The sequence below is a fragment of the Scyliorhinus torazame genome, chromosome 8 (assembly GCF_047496885.1).
Source record: "Scyliorhinus torazame isolate Kashiwa2021f chromosome 8, sScyTor2.1, whole genome shotgun sequence".
In the NCBI taxonomy this organism is placed as follows: Eukaryota; Metazoa; Chordata; class Chondrichthyes; order Carcharhiniformes; family Scyliorhinidae; genus Scyliorhinus; species Scyliorhinus torazame.
Genome location: NC_092714.1, coordinates 245032250 through 245050872, shown reverse-complemented (window position 1 = coordinate 245050872; position 18623 = coordinate 245032250). Strand labels below are relative to the sequence as shown.

Below are 18623 nucleotides of genomic sequence, written 5' to 3'. Positions count from 1 at the left end.
TAGCCATGAGGAGGGGGGCGGGGGGTTGAGGGGGGCGGATGGAAGAGGGTGGCCTGAAAATGGGGGGCCTGAAAGGGGACGCCATTGATTTCCCGATAGCGGGGTATCACTCACTTGTAGCGGGGGGAGGCCCAGTGCACCGAGACTGGCAAGGATTGACAGGGGAGGGGTCACCCTCATGCCTACGTGACATGGGAGGATTGACAGGGGAGGGGTCACCCTCATGCCTGCGTCACATGGGAGCGGGGTGGGGGTAAGGTGACCCAGACATTTACTGATGGGGTGAAGGTTGCCACTCCGGGGCCAAGGGTTGTGGGTGTTGCCCATGTCTGCGGGGTGCGGGGGGGGGGGGGGGGCGGCATGCGGCGCAGTGGTTAGCACTGGGACTATGGCGCTATGAACCCAGGTTTGAATCATGGCCCTGGGTCACTGTCCGTGTGGAGTTTGCACTTTCTCCCCATGTCTCCGTGGGTTTCACCCCCACAACTCAAAGATGTGCAGGTTAGGTGGATTGGCCATGCGAAATTGCCCCTTAATTGGGGAAAAAAATAATAATTGGGTACTCTAAATTTATTTATTTTTAAAATAAATTTAGAGTACCCAATTCTTTTTTTCCAATTAAGAGGCGAATTAGAGTGGCCAATCCACCTAGCCTGCACGTCCTTTTGCACTGTGGGGGCGAAACCCACGCAAACACGGGGAGAATGTGCAAACTCCACACGTACAGTGACCCAGAGCCGGGATCGAACCTGGGACCTCGGCGCCGTGAGGCTGCAGGGCTAACCACTGTGCCACCGTGCTGCTCCTGGGTACTCTACATTTATTTATGTTTTTAAAATGTGTGCAGGGTGGGTGGGGGGTGGGGGGGGTTTGTGATGTCCGTCCAGGGGGGACCGTCAACGTAACTTTGGAGGAGCCGCTCTTGCCAGCTTCTTTCGGTCCACGCTCCAAAAAAATTCCAAGTATGGGAGAATTCAGTGAGAATCACCCCAAGCTCCAAAGGGAATCACGCAGGATTCTCACCTGTTTCCCGCACCCAAATGACACTTGGGGGGGGGGGGGGTAATTTTCCGGCCTCCCAGCTGCATGTTTCTCGACAACGGGAGGCGGTGCACCGTTCACTGGCGGCGGGATTCCCTGTTCCTGCCGCTGTCAATGGGAATTCCCATTGAAGCCACCCCATATTGCCAGGAATCCCGTCGGTGGGGGTGCGCTAGTGGTGGAATTCCAGCCCATTTGTTTTTTGGGGAGAATTGTCTCCTCTAATCTTTAATGGCCTGCAATAATCATGAGCGGGTTTCTCCGTTACGCCAGCCGGCCAATGGGGTTTCCCATTGTGGGGCAGCCCCACGCTGTCAGGAAACCCCCGGGCTGCTGGCAAAATGGAGAATCCCGATGGCAGAGAATTCAGCCCCATGTTCTTGACAACTTAACTCCACTCTCAAGTTTACAAATGGCAACTGTGTCTATTGTTATCACTGAAAATTAATCAATTTGCGCAGCTTTGTGGGAAATGTTAAAGTTTGAAATGTAATTAAACAGGGTTACTTTAGCAAGACACGGGGAGTCCAAACCGAGTAAAATAAAGAACTTAGGTTTATTTATAATAACGGTATTTACTCTACCAGGTAGATCCCTATCGGGTTTCTTCTGTCTGTCGGTGCCTTATTGGCCGACCTTTTAGACTGAGGTTCGTAAGGTTCCCCCCGGCCCTAGCGGGAGGGCTCGTACTCCGCAAGGGCCACAGCGCAGATAAGCATTCTCACCCCATATCCCGTGTGGGATATTCATTTTGTTTCTTTTCTACATTGCCTGGTATGTGAAAAAAAATACAGAATGACTTGATTTACAAAATCTGTCCACGCCGTAACATTTCCTTCCCGACCCAGTTGCTCCGAGGTTGTAACATCCCATCATGCACTCCCATGGCTGCAATAGTGACTCACAGTTCCAACTTCTAAAACTGGCTTGAGTACTGTTTTTCTTCTCGAGGAGCCTGACTTGATTGTAGAAACTACCTGGGCTGTCACTCCTTCCCCCCAGGCCATCATAAGATATCCTTTATCTGTCATCCACCTACCTCAATTACCAATCATCACAGGGAGGAGGAATTGTGATTTTGAAATGCTTAAATAAAGCGTGTCCTTGATAGCTCCGTGAGTTAATTGTATAGTATGGTGTGGCATTTAGCCAAATAGTCCAGGAATGCACTTAATCAAATAGACCAGGTTTAATGCTTGATCTGTATTGATTACAGATATTCACACAGGCACACTTCCCAGCAGGTCATCACCAGATTGCATTAGGTGGCAGGAACCCTGGCTGAATTTTCCCTTTTGTCAGTTCAAGTTCACTGGCATCAACAGCTTAACGCTCAAAACCAATGACTCTTCAGCAAGGGATGACCAACCGTATCGTATTTTACAGGATTGTCCCATAGTTTCACCTTTTGTCCCATGTCCTTTTGTTTACGTGTTTCAAATCGCTGGCTTTGAAAGTAGACCAAGGTAGGCCAGCAGCACGGTTCAATTCCCGTACCAGCCTCCCCGAACAGGCGCCGGAATGTGGCGACTAGGGGCTTTTCACAGTAACTTCATTTGAAGCCTACTTGTGACAATAAGCGATTTTCATTTCATTTTTAATTTAATTTCATTTCATTTCAAAATAACTGTTCCTCCTCCGTTTGCCATTTGTCTTGTATTTCTCAGGCAGCGACTGAGAAACAGCTGCGGAGTCGCCTCTGAGCTCCTACTCTTTGTGTGCTTGGTTTTTGTGTCTGCACTGCCGTCGGCCCACTTGGCCATGATGTGGAGAGAAAGTAGAAGGTGAGATCGAGTCAGTGTCTGAGAGAGTGCAGAGCAACAAGCACAAGCGAGAGAGACACATGGGGAGTACATTACAGCGGCAGACAAGAACACCCAGGACAGGGGACAGCAACTCCAGCTCCTTTGTCCAACATAATGGAGAGCAACCATGTGCGATAATGTACAAAGGATGACGGCGAGTTGTCAACCAGTTTGACACATCTGCCAATTTTTATTTCCACTGCTACAACATCAAGACAGTTGACATAGCAATATTGAATGGGAAATGTTTACACAGAACTTTAAACATCAGAAGTTGGCAGCAAAGACTGACACAAACACACATCAGGATTTATGTCCACGATCCAATTGTGCAGAAAGGCAATCAAAACCTGTTGTTATATTCTTTGTTGTAGCCGCAAAGAGAAAGAATCAGAGATGGCACATGTTGAATTTGTAAAACATAGTGCAAGGGGTTTATTTTATAAGATGCTGCTCAAACAGGGTACAATGGTGAATCCCACAAATGCCCACAAAACACTCCGGTGAGGTCTTTGCATAACACATGACATTACACCAGCCAATGGTGTAATGTCATATTAGTGAGAGGCAGCATGGTTTTGTGAAGGGGAGGTCGTGTCTTACTAAATTGATAGAGTTTTTCGAGGAGGTCACTAAGATGATTGATGCAGGTAGGGCAGTGGATGTTGTCTATATGGACTTCAGTAAGGCCTTTGTCAAGGTCCCTCATGGTAGACTAGTACAAAAGGTGAAGTCACACGGGATCAGGGGTGAGCTGGCAAGGTGGATACAGAACTGGCTAGGTCATAGAAGGCAGAGAGTAGCAATGGAAGGATGCTTTTCTAATTGGAGGGCTGTGACCAGTGGTGTTCCACAGGGATCAGTGCTGGGACCTTTGCTGTTTGGAGTATATATAAATGATTTGGAGGAAAATGTAACTGGTCTGATTAGTAAGTTTGCAGACGACACAAAGGTTGGTGGAATTGCGGATAGCGATGAGGACTGTCAGAGGATACAGCAGGATTTAGATTGTTTGGAGTCTTGGGCGGAGAGATGGCAGATGGAGTTTAATCCGGACAAATGTGAGGTAATGCATTTTGGAAGGTCTAATGCAGGTAGGGAATATACAGTGAATGGTAGAACCCTCAAGAGTATTGAAAGTCAAAGAGATCTAGGAGTACAGGTCCACAGGTCACTGAAAGGGGCAACACAGGTGGAGAAGGTAGTCAAGAAGGCATACGGCATGCTTGCCTTCATTGGCCGGGGCATTGAGTATAAGAATTGGCAAGTCATGTTGCAGCTGTATAGAACCTTAGTTAGGCCACACTTGGAGTATAGTGTTCAATTCTGGTCGCCACACTACCAGAAGGATGTGGAGGCTTTAGAGAGGGTGCAGAAGAGATTTACCAGAATGTTGCCTGGTATGGAGGGCATTAGCTATGAGGAGCGGTTGAATAAACTCGGTTTGTTCTCACTGGAACGAAGGAGGTTGAGGGGCGACCTGATAGAGGTCTACAAAATTATGAGGGGCATAGACAGAGTGGATAGTCAGAGGCTTTTCCCCGGGGTAGAGGGGTCAATTACCAGGAGGCATAGGTTTAGGGTGAGAGGGGCAAGGTTTAGAGTAGATGTACGAGGCAAGTTTTTTACACAGAAGGTAGTGGGTGCCTGGAACTTGCTACCGGAGGAGGTGGTGGAAGCAGGGACGATAGTGACATTTAAGGGGCATCTTGACAAATACATGAATAGGATGGGAATAGAAGGATACGGACCCAGGAAGTGTAGAAGATTGTAGTTTAGTCGGGCAGCATGGTCGGCACTGGCTTGGAGGGCTGAAAGGCCTGTTCCTGTGCTGTACATTTCTTTGTTCTTTGTTCTGATACAATACACTCCTTCCTCTTTACTTCTTTAGTGTCCCCGATGTTTTTACTTCAGCAAACATTTTAACACAGATTTGCTGCATTATGCCATAACTAACATTGTTATGTTACGGATACATATGTACATTTATAGAATCATAGAATCCCGACAGCACAGAAGGAGACCATTCGACCCATCAGGTCTGCACCGACCCTCTCAAACAGCAATCTACACTCACTCGCCCTATCTCTACAATCTCTTAACCCCACCTAAAATGCACATCTTTGCAAACTAAGGAGCAATTTTAGCATGGTCAATCCACCTAACCTGCACATCTTTGGACACTAAGGGACAATTTAACATGGCCAGTCCACCTAATCTGAACATCTTTGCAGAATAAGGGACAATTTAACATGGCCAATCCGCTTAACCTGCATACCTTTGGACTGTGGGAGGAAACCCACGGAGACATGGGTAGAAAATGCAAACTCCACACAGTTACCCGAGGCTGGAATTGAACCCGGGTCCATGGCGCTGTGAGGCAGCAGTGCTAACCACTGTGTCATCGTGCTGCCCCTGAGTAAGACAGTCTCTTGGTTGGACGTCTGTCTTGTTTTGGCAGAATACAGAGTTCAGGAACTTGACTATTAGGGGTGCTCGGAATGAACTTCTGTACACTGGTTGGTGTTACATCTGGCAAAATCAACAGGAACTGTTGTAATAGATTCTGAAATGTTAACAGTTGTAGTCCTCAAATCTGCATGACATTATCCAAAAGTAAGCGAAAGATACTGAAACCGACCCTTGTGTGTTACTATGGTCAGTAACGGATGAGACTCAATAGCTACGTTCATTTGTAGATAGGCTCGGGAGAGATCAATCTTTCTAGATTTTAGATGACCTGAGAGTCCTGCAAAATGATCTCCGATAAGTGGTAAAGGGTATTACATAGATACATAGAAGATAGGAACAAGAGGAGGCCTTTTGGCCCTTTGAGCCTGTTCTGCCATTTATCAAGATCATGGCTGACCTTCCAATTCATTGGCCTAATCCTGTTTTCTCCCCATAGCCTTTGATCCCATTCGCCCCAAGTGCTATATCTAGCCGCCTTTTGAATATATTCAAATTTTTAGCATCAACTACTTCCTGTGGCAATGAATTCCACAGGCTCGCCACTCTTTGGTGAAGAAATGCCTCCTTATGTCTGTCCGAAATGGTTTCCCCTGAATCCTCAGACTGTGACCCCTGGTTCTGGACACACCCATCATTGGTAACATCTTCCCTGCATCTACCCTCGCTAGTCCTGTTAAAATTTTATAAGTCTCTATGAGATCCTCCCTCATTCTTCTGAACTCCAGCGAGAACAATCCCAACCTAGTTAATTTCTCCTCGTATGACAGTCCCTCCATCTCTGGAATCAGTCTGGTAAACCTTCGCTGCACCCCCTCGAGAACAAAAACATCCTTCCTCAGAGAAGGAGACCAAAACTGCACACAATACTCCATGTGTGGCCTCACCACGGCCCTGTACAATTGCAGCAACACACCCTGCTTCTATACTCGAAACCTCTCCAATGAAGGCCAACATACCATTAGCCTTCTTTACTGCCTGCTGCACCTGCATGCTTACCTTCAGCGAATCGTGTACAAAGACACCCAGGTCCCGCTGCACACTCTCCTCTCTCAATTTATAACCATTCAGGTAGTAATCTGTCTTCCTGTTTTTGCTTCCAAAGTGAGTAACCTCACACTTATCCAAATTATACTGCATCTGCCATTGATTTGCCCACTCGCCCAACCTGTCCAGATCATGCTGTAGGAACCCTACATCCTCGTCACAATTCACCCTTCCACCTAACATGGTATCATCTGCAAACTTTGAGATGTTACATTTTGTTCCCTCATTCAAATCATTAATATATATATTATGAATAGCTGGGGTCTCAGCACCGATCCCTGTGGTACCCCACTAGTTACTGTCTGCCAATTTGAAAAGGACCCATTAATCCCTATTCTTTGTTTCCTCTCTGCCAATTAGTTTTCTATCCACCTCAATACATTTCCCCCAATTCCATGCGCTTTAATTTTGCACAATATTCTCTTATGCGTGGCTTTGTCAAACGCCTTCTGAAAGTCCAAATATACCACATCGACTGGCTCCCCCTTGTCAACTGTACTGGTTACATCTTCAAAGAATTGCAACAAATTTGTCAAGCATGATTTTCCCTTCATAAATCCATGCTGACTCTGACTGATCCGGCCATTGCTTTCCAAATGTTCTGCTATAAAGTCCTTGATAATGGATTCAAGCATTTTCCCCACTACCAATGTTAGGCTTACTGGGCTATAACTCCCTGCTTTCTCGCTACCTCTCTTTTTGAATATCGGAGTGACGTGAGCTACCCTCCAATCTGCAGGGACATTTCCAGTGTCTATAGAATCCTGGAAAATTACCACCAATGCATCCACTATTTCCAGAGCCGCCTCCTTAAGCACTCTGTGATGCAGATTCTCAAGTCCTGGTGATTTATTCGCCTTCAATCCCATCAATTTTCATATAACCATTTCTCTATTAATGTCGATCTCCCTCAGTTTTCCCCTCTCACTAAAGCTTTCATTCTCCAACATTTCTGGGATCTGATTTGTGTCCTCTTTTGTGAAGACAGAACCAAAGTATGTATTCAATTGCTCAGCCATTTCTTTGACCCTTATTATGCATTCCCCTATTTCTGTCTGTAGGGGGCCTACATTTCTCTTTACCAATCTCTTTCTCTTCACATATCTATAGAAACTCTTAGTGTCAGTCTTTATATTCCCTGCAACCTTCCTTCCGTACTGTACTTTCCCCTTCTTAATCAATCCCTTCACCCTTCTTTGCTGAATTCTAAACTGCTCCCAATCCTCAGAGGGCCAATCCATGGTTTACAAATTTCTAATTTCCTTTGTAAGCCATGGGTTGGCCCTCTTACCCCCTTTGCTTTTGTGCCAGACAGGAATGAACCGTTGTTGTAGTTCCCCCATGTATTCCTTGAATGTTTCCCATTGTCTATCCACTGTCATCCCTTTAAGTAACTCTCCCCAATCTATCAAGGTCAACTCATGCCTCATATCTTCATAGTTCCCTTTATTAGGATTCGGCACCCTAGTCTCCGAATCAACTACTTCACTCTCCATCTTGATAAAAAATTCTATCATGTTATGGTTGCTCACCCCCAAGGGGTCTCGTACAGCCAGAGTGGCAATGATTCCCTTCTCATTACACAGTACCCAGTCTAAGATGGCCTGCTCTCTAGTTGGTTCGTCCACATATTGGTCAAGAAAACCATCCCGTACACACTCCAGGAATTCCTCCTGTATGGCATTGTGGCTAATTTGATTTGCCCAATCTATGTGAAGATTAAAATCACCCATGATCACCGATATTCCCTTGTTGCGTGCATCTCTAATTTCTTGTTTAATGCCATTCCGAACCTCACCACTGCAGTTTGGGGGTCTATATATGACACCTACTAATGTTTTTTGTCCCTTGGTATTTCTCAACTCTACCCATACAGATTCCACATTGTCAGAGCTAATATCTTTTCTCACTACTATGTTAATTTCCTCTTTAACCAGCAGTGCCACACCACCATCTTTTCTTTTATGCCTGCCCTTCCTAAATACTCAAAACCCTGGAAATTCAGTTCCCATCCCTGTTCACCCTGCAGCCATGACTCCGTAATCTCAATTATATCATACCCATTTATATCTATCTGCGCGATTAGTTCATCCACTTATTGCAAATACTCCGTGCATTAAGGCACAGAGCCTTTAAGTTTTTCTTTTTCACAAAGTTTGTCTTGCTCCCAATATTTTTCTCTAATGCCCTGTTTGAATTTTGCCCTTGGTTTCTCCACCTATCACTTTTCTTCTTCACTTTTCTACCTTTTGCTTTTGTCCTTGCTCCCTCTGTCTCTGACTCCTTGCATAGGTTCCCATCCCCCTGGCATATTAGTTTAAACCCTTTCCAACCACTATAGCCCCCCTAGGACATCAGTTCCAGTCCTGCCCAGGTGTAACCCGTCCATTGATCAGCACGTAATACAGTAATTTCAGTGCAGTGTTAATGTACGCCTACTTGTGACACTAATTATTATTGTTATCATTATAGTTGTTTTGAAACCCCTGCATATTCGTACTGAATCATCCTTCTTTAAGATTGGCAAGATTGGGGTTGCCCAATCACTGGTGGTAACAGGTTCAGTGATTCCTGTCCTCAGTAACCTCTTGAATTCTTTTTCCACTTTAGGTCGAATGGCATAGGGTATGGTACTCACTTTCAAACACGTAGGCACGCTGCCTGCCTTTATCTTGAGTTTCACTTTGACCCCAGTCATGGATCCAAGTGACTCCTCAAATACCGTTACATATTTTCCTAGAAGTGATTGAAGATCATTTGGAGAACCAAGAAGTTGGTTAACGACAACCCAGTTCAGCAGATTTTAATGCACTTTCAGTCAGCAATTTCCTTTGGGTGGCTTCATTCCAGAGGCCACAAACTAATAGGTCGCGAAGTGTATCATCCAAAGCCTGGCCAAATTCGCAGTAGTTTGCTAGCTTTTGCTATGATGCAACAAATTGTGAAATGTTTTCCACTTCCTCCTTTGCACGACGATGAAAGCGGAATCTTTCAGCTATTAATCGGGGATGGGGGACAAATTTCTTGCAAAATAGTCATGGCTCCAGGTTTAGCTGGGTGCTCTAAATTCTGTAGCACCATTAATACTTTCCTCCCAATTGAGCTGATAAAGGTCGCAGTATGCAGGTCTGCTGGCGTCTGATTGGTTTTAAGGAACAACTGGAACCTTTTTTCATCAGAGTTCCATGTCTCCTCCTCATCATCAAATGCGTCCATGGTGTCTTTTCTTCATGCTATTTTTGGATTGTGGCTCCCTAATCTGTGCTACTCAATCTTCAGCTGTCTTCCCTGCTGCTTATTTTCTCTCTGTTTAAAGCAAACTCACAGCGCACAAACAGTATGGCTGTTTCTGTGCCCCGCTATCAATTCCTGGGCAGGAGGTTGCAGAGTTGCAGCATTGTAGGTTCGCGTTCCTGTGACCCGTATGTGTGCCTCATGTGTGGTCTCTGCAGTTCTAGCCACTACAATGGTAAATGTACTGAAAACTTCCATCCTCTGTTTGCAGTAAGCCCCCAGTAACTCACAGTTGTCCGATAGTTTTTTTTAAAAAAAACCTTTTACTTCCATTAGCGGCTGTCGCAGTCGACTGGATGATTCGCCAATGCCCCGCTCCAAACTGTACAAAGTCCAAATGTTTACTTCAGAGTGTTTTTACTTGCCACAATGATGATTTTGCCTTGGGCGTCGATGATATTTCTCCCGGCTTAATGCCCGTGGTGTATGAACCTGAACCTGCGTCGATGATTCCTTCTTCTGGCTCACAAACTCATCGTCGAAAGTTGTTTTATTCCCTTTTATTTTATGGCCCAGATCTCGCTGCCACTTTCTCTTTAGTTATATTGTTATATTCTTCATTGTAGCCGCAAAGGGAAAGAATCAGAGATGGCACACGTCGAGTCCGTACAGCATAGTGCAAGGGGTTTAATTTACACAATGCTGCTCAAACAGGGTACCATGGGGAACTGGTGTTACTCTGATGATACATAACGCTTGTCAAACATTTTCCTTGTTTCTGCTGGAGGCATGACTTTCCACACACCCTCCCCCTGCCCCCGGTCTCTCTCCCCCCCCCCCCCCCCCCCCCCCACCCCACCCCCACCAGCACAGCATGTTTTCCGGTGGCAGAGGCGGCTCACCATTGGCCGCTGGGGGGGATCTTCTGATCCCGTTGATGTCTATGCCGTTTTGCATGGCTTATCCGCACTACTGCCGGGGAACTCGCCGTGGAAGTCTTCGGGGGAGTCGTCTTCGACGGGACCGAATGATTCGATTGGCGGGAAAGGCCGGAAAATCCATCTTACAAAGTTGTTCAATTTTGAACTTTTGAACTTTCGCAAAAGCAAAATATCTAACAAACCTTTCCCCAGGAATCTATAAATTATGTTCCCCAAAGACACCGGCATCATTGTCGGAATTCGAAAGAACTTTCCGACTACAATCAAGAGCAGGTTGTATTTCGATTCCTTAAAGTGGACTGTGGCTACTTGCTTCTGAATCTTCTAAAAGCTTTTTATCAGTTACAAGGACAATGCTTTTCTATTAGCCTACTTAAGATGCAATAACATTTAGCATTCAACAGCAAGTACCAATGCCTTAAATACTCTTTAAAATGCTATTTAAATTAGCTTGCAGTAATAGTGGAATCTGGAGTTCAGCAAACTTCAAAATAATTATCTTTATCTCTTTGCTGCTGTAATTCAATACTTGTTTACTTTATTCAAACAAATTTCATTGGAAATGGTTTCGACTGAGTAAATAAGAAGAAACTGTTTCTCGTTGTAGAAGGGTTGGTGACTAGAGGGCACAGATTTAAGGTGATTGTCAAACAAGCCTTAGAACCATAGAATGGTTACAGCACAGATGGAGGCCGTTCAACCCGTTGATTCCACGCTGGCTCACTGCAAGAGCAGCTCAGCTAGATCCATGATTCCATCTTTTCCATGTGGCCCTGCAACTTATTCTCCCTTCAGGTGCTTAACCAATTGCCTTTTGAAAGCTCTGATTCAAAACACCTTCATCCCCCCCCCCCCCCGCCCCCCCCCGGCAGTGCATTCCAGATCCTCGCCACCTGTGGTGTAAAAAAGATATTCCGCTTGCCATTTTTGGTTCTTTTCCCAATCACTTTAAATCCGTTGTCACTAGTTCAGGACCCTTCCACAAATAGACACAGTTCTACCTATTCTCTCCAGACCCCCTTGGTTGTGAACACCTCCTCTTACCCTCTCTCGGCACATGGGAATCCCATTTCTCCAATCGATCCACCCAACTGGAGTCCCTGGAACAATTCTCGGAAATCGATCCTACACCCCCTCTGAAGCCTTCACAGCCGTCTAATAGTATGGCTTCCAGAATCGCTCACAGTGGGTGGAATCTAGAGTGCGAGGGGTGCCTCTGTCAATTGGTTGAACAGACAGAGGCTGGCATCCTGACCGGGAACAGTGGTGACTGTCGGTACGACATTCAGGCCCATAGGAGGGATTGGCCATGGCTTCCCAGTCAGAGGCGAGTGTGGGCAGGATGAGGGGTGCTGGCATTGGGGGTTGGGGGTAAGGGTGGTTGGAAGCATGGGCAGGGGACTGCCTTTCAGCAAGTTAATTCCTGACGTTGGGTCCGTTTTTATATAGAGTGCCTCTGAATGAGGTAATCTGCACCCCTCTCTCTGCACCCTGACAGGATATGCTGGGCAGCCTCCATGGGTGGCGAGCCCCAGCGACCATTGGTTGAATACCAGCAATGGTGGGATAAGGCCCAAAACTGGCTGGCAAGCAGGAAGGCCTCCTTCCATTTTTATTGCCTGGAGCTTGATTGTGTTGGGGAAGGGCACAGTACGAAGTCTTACAACACCAGGTTAAAGTCCAACAGGTTTGTTTCGATGTCACTAGCTTTTGGAGCGCTGCTCCTTCAGTGGAGTTCCTGTTCCCAACTGATCAAATGGCATCACCACCTCCAAACTCACTTGGGTCGACGGGCACATTGATCTCCATCCAATAGTCCAGTTGAGGATAAACCAATGCTTTATATGGGTACATCATAACATTCCTGCTTTTGTACTCTTATGCTTCTAATTATAAGGTCCAAGAGTTTTTATGGCTTTTTAAGTACTTTCTCAACTTGCCCTGCCACCTACACGTTCCCCCCAGGTCTCTCTGTTGCTATACTCCCTCTTGAATTGTATTGTTTATATTGCCTTTTCCGTTCTTCCCAACAACATTTTTCACTTCACACTTCATTACATAAAATTTAGTCTGACACTTATCTGCTCATTCTACCGGCCTCTCTATATCCTCTTGAAATCTGTCACTATCATCCTCACAGTTTACAATGTGTTGTGCCATTTGCACATTTTGAAATTATGTCCTGTACACCCAAATCTAAGTGATTAGTGCTTGTCACGAAAAAAGTGATCCAAAAAGTCCTGGGAAGCCATGGCATATATTCCTCCAGACCGCAAAACAACCATTCACATCCATTCTCTTTCTTGACACAAAAGCAACTTCCTCTCCATGCTCTCACTGACCATTTTATTCCATGGACTTTTAACTTTGCTGGAAGCCCATTTTGTGGCACGTAATCAAAAAACCTTTTGGAGAGGTCCATGTCAACCACATTGTGGCACAACAATTACTCACGAGTCGAGAAGTGATGAAGTCAATCGAGACTTTATTAAGCAAGACTTGTTCCCCAGCAGCTCAGTTACAGAATGCGGCTGCTGGGAGAACCCGGGCTCTTATACTCCGACTTGCTGGGCGGAGCCAGCAGGCGGCAGATCCAACCAGGACCCAGTGTCTGTCTACCAATAGCCTCTCGGCTTCACAGGTACCGTACTACCCCTAATACATACCACCACATTCACCCCTTGTTAAAAAGGAACCCGGCGGGGTGGTGGGGCGCATGCTGGTAGGGCTTTACAAAGCTGGTCCTGGAACTATTTTCGTACAGTGGCTATGCATTGAGCTCAACAGTTAACTATTTACAGGTTTTGTCAGAATTATTTACAGATTTTGTCACACGGATTCTACGAGTCGAGCGGGTGCCCTGGTCGTTCTTGTCGATCACCTCAGCCCCGGTGGTGGTGCAGGTGCTGGCTCGGGCACTGTCGTCGCTGGGAGCATTGCGCTGTTCGTCCCTGGTTATTTACTCCTGGGCGGGCACGGGAGGAGGACCGATCCACCCGGGAAGGGCGCGGCCGTGGGGTGCGCCGGTGGGAGGGAGGGGGTGATTGGTGTTGGGGGTGTGTGTGTGGTTCCGGCGGGTGCCAGGTCCCGCATGGAGACCGTGTCCTGTCGGCCGTCGTGGTACGCCACGTAGGCGTACTGAGGGTTTGCGTGGAGAAGGTGAACCCTCTCGACCAACGGGTCCGATTTGTGCACCCGCACATGCTTTCGGAGCAAGGTGGGTCCTGGGGCTGCCAGCCAGGTCGGCAGCGCCGTTCCGGAGGAGGACTTCCTAGGGAAGACAAGGAGGCGCTCGTGAGGCGTTTGATTAGTGGTGGTACACAGCAGCGACCGGATGGAGTGGAGGGCATCCGGGAGGACTTCCTGCCAACGGGAAACTGGGAGATTTCTGGACCGTAGGGCCAGTAGGATGGTCTTCCAGACCGTACCGTTCTCCCTCTCTACCTGACCGTTCCCCCGGGGGTTGTAACTGGTCGTCCTGCTCGAGGCAATGCCCTTGCTGAGCAGGAACTGACGCAGTTCGTCGCTCATGAAGGAGGACCCCCTATCACTATGTATGTAGGCGGGGAAACCGAACAGTGTAAAGATGGTGCCGAGAGCTTTAATGACTGTGGCCGCGGTCATGTCGGGGCAGGGGATGGCGAAGGGGAAACGGGCGTATTCGTCCACCACGTTTTGGAAGTACGCTTTACGGTCGGTGGAGGGGAGGTGGCCTTTGAAATCCAAACTGAGGCGTTCAAAGGGACGGGAAGCCTTTATCAGGTGCGCTCTATCTGGCCTGAAAAAGCGCGGTTTGTACTCTGCGCAGATTTGGCAGTTCCTGGTGGCTGTACGGACCTCCTCGACAGAGTTGGGGAGGTTGCGGGACTTCACAAAATGGTAGAATCGAGTGACCCCCGGGTGGCAGAGGTCCTCGTGGAGGGCTTGGAGGCGGTCTACTTGTACGTTGGCACATGTGCCGCGGGATAGGGCATCGGACGGCTCGTTCAGCTTTCCGGGACGATACAAGATCTCATAGTTATAGGTGGAGAGCTCAATCCTCCACCTTAAGATCTTGTCGTTCTTGATTTTGCCCCTCTGTGCATTATCGAACAAAAAGGCTACCGACTGTTGGTCAGTGAGGAGAGTGAATCTCCTGCCGGCCAGGTAATGCCTCCAATGTCGCACAGCTTCCACTATGGCTTGGGCTTCCTTTTCCACTGAGGAGTGGCGGATTTCTGAGGCGTGGAAGGTCCGGGAGAAAAAGGCCACGGGTCTGCCCGCTTGATTGAGGGTGGCCGCCAGAGCTACATTGGATGTACGACTCACGACTTGGAAGGGGAGGGACTCGTCGATTGCATGCATCGTGGCCTTTGCGATATCCGCTTTGATGCGGCTGAAGGCCTGGCGGGCCTCTGTCGACAGGGGGAAGGCAGTGGACTGGATTAACGGGCGGGCCTTGTCTGCATATTGGGGAACCCACTGGGCGTAGTACGAGAAGAAGCCCAGGCAGTGTTTCAGGGCTTTGGAGCAGTGGGGGAGGGGAAATTTCTTAAGGGGCGCATGCGTTCAGGGTCGGGGCCTATCACTCCATTACGCACTACGTATCCCAGGATGGCCAGACGGTTAGTGCTAAAAACGCATTTTTTCTCGTTATAGGTGAGGTTCAGGGCGTTAGCGGCCTGGAGGAATTTGCGGAGGTTGGCGTCGTGTTCCTGCTGGTCATGGCCGCAGATGGTTACATTGTCAAGGTATGGGAACGTGGCCCGCAAACCGTGCTGGTCAACCATTCGGTCCATCTCCCGTTGGAAGACCGAGACTCCGTTCGTGACGCCAAATGGGACCCTTAAAAAATGGTAGAGCTGCCCGTCTGCCTCGAAGGCCATGTACTTACGGTCACTCGGGCGGATGGGGAGCTGGTGGTATGCGGACTTGAGGTCCACGGTGGAAAAGACTTTATACTGTGCAATCCGATTGACCATGTCGGATATGCGGGGGAGAGGGTACGCATCTAGCTGCGTGTACCTATTGATGATCTGACTATAATCTATGACCATCCTCTGCTTCTCCCAGGTCTTCACAGCTACCACCTGGGCTCCCCAGGGACTATTGCTGGCCTGGATTATGCCTTCCTTCAGCAGCCGCTGGACTTCTGACCGGATAAACGTTCGATCCTGGGCGCTGTATCGTCTGCTCCTAGTGGCGACGGGTTTGCAATCCGGGGTGAGGTTCGCAAACAAGGAAGGCGGTTCAACCTTGAGGGTCGCAAGGCTGCAGATAGTGAGTGGGGGTATTGGGCCGCCGAATTGGAACGTTAGGCTCTGGAGGTTACATTGGAAATCTAACCCTAAGAGAGTGGGAGCGCAGAGTTGGGAAAGGACATAAAGCCGATAATTCTTAAACTCCCTCCCTTGCACCGTTAGGTTCGCGATGCAGAACCCTTTGATCTCTACAGAATGGGCCATATGTTCAGGGTGTGACCGAAGTTGGGGGAGCTCTGGAAGTGATTTGCGTGGACTGTGTCAGACGTTCTGGGGGTGAGGGAGGCTCCGAGCCTGTGGGTGGCGATATTTGGGGTGTTGGAGCATGCAGGAGTGCAGGTGGGGGGGAAAGGCCGATGTATTGGTCTTTGCCTCCCTGATAGCCCGGGTCTTGTTAGGATGAAGGGATCTGGAGATAGCTAAAGTGGCAGGGTGGATGAGTGACTTGGCGGAATTCTTCTATTTGGAGAAAATTATATTTGCCATGTGGGGTTCAGGGGAGGGGCTCCTTTCGAGATGGAGGCCGTTCATTGCCTTCTTTAAGGAATCGTAAATATCAGTGGGGGCCGCGGGTGTTGGGTTGTTCTTTTTACTGTACTATGGGTACTTCTTTGTATGTTTTGGTTTAAATGGGTGCTTTGTGTTTGGTAAATTTCTGGAAATGCTTTGAATAAAAACTTTTTTTAAAACTCTATTTTCTCTCTAGCTACCGCACATTCTTTGCACAACTTTGCTGACTGATCAGCTATCAACGCCAGGGCTGCAATTCTCCAGCTGTTGGGCTGCTGTTTTCCTGATGGCAGTACAACCCCACCCGCGGGTTTCCTGGAGGCATGGGATGGCTTTAATGGGAAACTCTTTTGACAAGTGATGGGAAGAGAGAATCCCGCCACCAGCGAACGGCGCACCGCCGAGGAACATGAGGCTGGGGATCCAGAGAATCTCACCCCAGGTCTCTTTCTTCATACCTTCACAGGTCTCTCTGCAGTACAAATACACCAGGAGTTTCCTAACACTAAATGTGTGCTTGTGTTTTTGTTCACAGTAAAGGACTTCAAGCAGACATGGGCATATTCTCTTCAATTGTCTAAATCAGCCTGCAATTCATCGATTTGGTACAAATGACTGACCTCTGTGGACTGATTTATATCATTAGTAAAATTAAGAATGATTCAATTACTGCCCACAGTCAGATTATTGATGAAAATAATGAATGGCAATGTTCCTGTTCCAAAGCAGTAGTGAATAACACACATTGTGACTGAATTGTTCAGGATTACTCTCCGGGATAGATCCAACAACATCATCAGCTTTAAATCCGAGCTAAAATGGTTGCTGCAGTTATTTCTACTGAACAATTTTGGATGTGCATCTATCTGTAATGCAGGGACAGATATTTAAAAAAAAAAAATTTAGAGTACCCAATTAATTTTTTCCAATTAAGGGGCAGTTTAGCATGGCCAATTCACCTACCCTGCACATCTTGGGTTGTGGGGGAGAAACCCACACAAACACGGGGAGAATGTGCAAACTCCACACGGACAGTGACCCGGAATCGGGATCGAACCTGGGACCTCGGCGCCGTGAGGCAGCAGGGCTAACCCACTGCGCCACCGTGCTGCCACTAGGGACAGATATAATAGGTTACTGAGAGCACCTTTTTCTTGCCCCAGGATAAGAAAACTTTTGTGGTGTCAGTTTTTAATTATTCAATGGTTTATATGGTAAGGGAAATTAAACAAAAATAAAACTGAGCAAAGGCCATTCAGAAATGCACCAGTGAAACACATGGAAGAGTGTGATATTGTTGTACCTACATGATAGACACCCATCAAACTTGGCAGAATAGGTTATGGCCATCCAGGACAATGTAAGATAAAAGCAAATTACTGTGGACGCTGGAATTAAAGATGTAAGAGAGAACATGAAATTAAGAGAAAAAGCAAACGGAAATGCAAAAACACAAAAGACAGATCCTGGGGGGTTGATAAGATACAAACAAAGATAAGGGGTGACAAACAATAAGAGCAACAAAAAGGAAGCAGAAAGAGAAAATTGCAAGGGATATCAAATTCAACACAAGCCATTCTTTGAATTACATTCGTTTTTGGAAAGGCCAGGAGCAATGTGGACCTCTTTATAAACTGAAAGCAGAGGTGGTATCTTTTTAAAAATAAATTTAGAGTACCCAATTCATTTTTTTTTCCAATTAAGGGGCAATTTAACATGGCCAATCCACCTAGACTGCACATCTTTGGGTTGAGGGGACGAAACCCACGCAAACACGGGGAGAATGTGCAAACTCCACATGGACAGTGACCCAGAGCTGGGATCGAACCTGGGACCTTGGCGCCGTGAGGCAGCAGGGCTAACCCACTGTGCCACCGTGCTGCCCTGGAGGTGGAACCTTACCAGAATTTGGCAAAGCGTCAGGCTCAAACTGAAAGCTGGTGTGTAACTCTCCAGTCACAGACTAGTTTTCTCTCCAGACACTGAGCCTCTTTAAAGAAAAAAGATTGAGTGGGGGTGATTTACGCTGTTATTCTGACAAGATGGGGCAGGGCCTGTTCGTGCCGGCAACCAGATCCACAGAGATCGGGGTGCCCCGATCAGCAATGAAACCTAACGGGTATTTCCACCCTGACAATCATCACCGGCACCAACCCCTCCCCCCCCCCACCACTTCCTTCCCCTCCCCATGACCACCACCACGCAGGTATTGCTGGCACTCCTCCCTCCCTCCCCCCCCCCCCCCCCCCCACACCGACCCACCAGTGCTGCTTTCCACCCCTACCAGGCATAAATGAATCCTCCCCATGGGGCTCCCACGAGGGCCTGCCCCGTCA

General features: G+C 47.6%; 1 protein-coding gene and 1 long non-coding RNA gene across 4 annotated transcripts in view; one reads left to right on the top strand and one right to left on the bottom strand.

Annotated features, from left to right (window-relative positions):
* LOC140428497 (disks large-associated protein 4-like) overlaps positions 1-18623 on the bottom strand; it is a 730056-nt gene that overhangs the window by 152571 nt on the left and 558862 nt on the right. The gene's annotated exons all lie outside the window — the stretch shown is intronic.
* On the top strand, positions 15184-16894 carry LOC140428498 (uncharacterized). 2 transcript variants are annotated; one of them, XR_011948797.1, is made up of 3 exons: positions 15184-15267; positions 15590-15739; positions 16484-16894. It is a non-coding gene; the product is annotated as an uncharacterized lncRNA (long non-coding RNA). The 2 variants fall into 2 exon arrangements; XR_011948798.1 differs by having other exon boundaries at positions 15590-15796.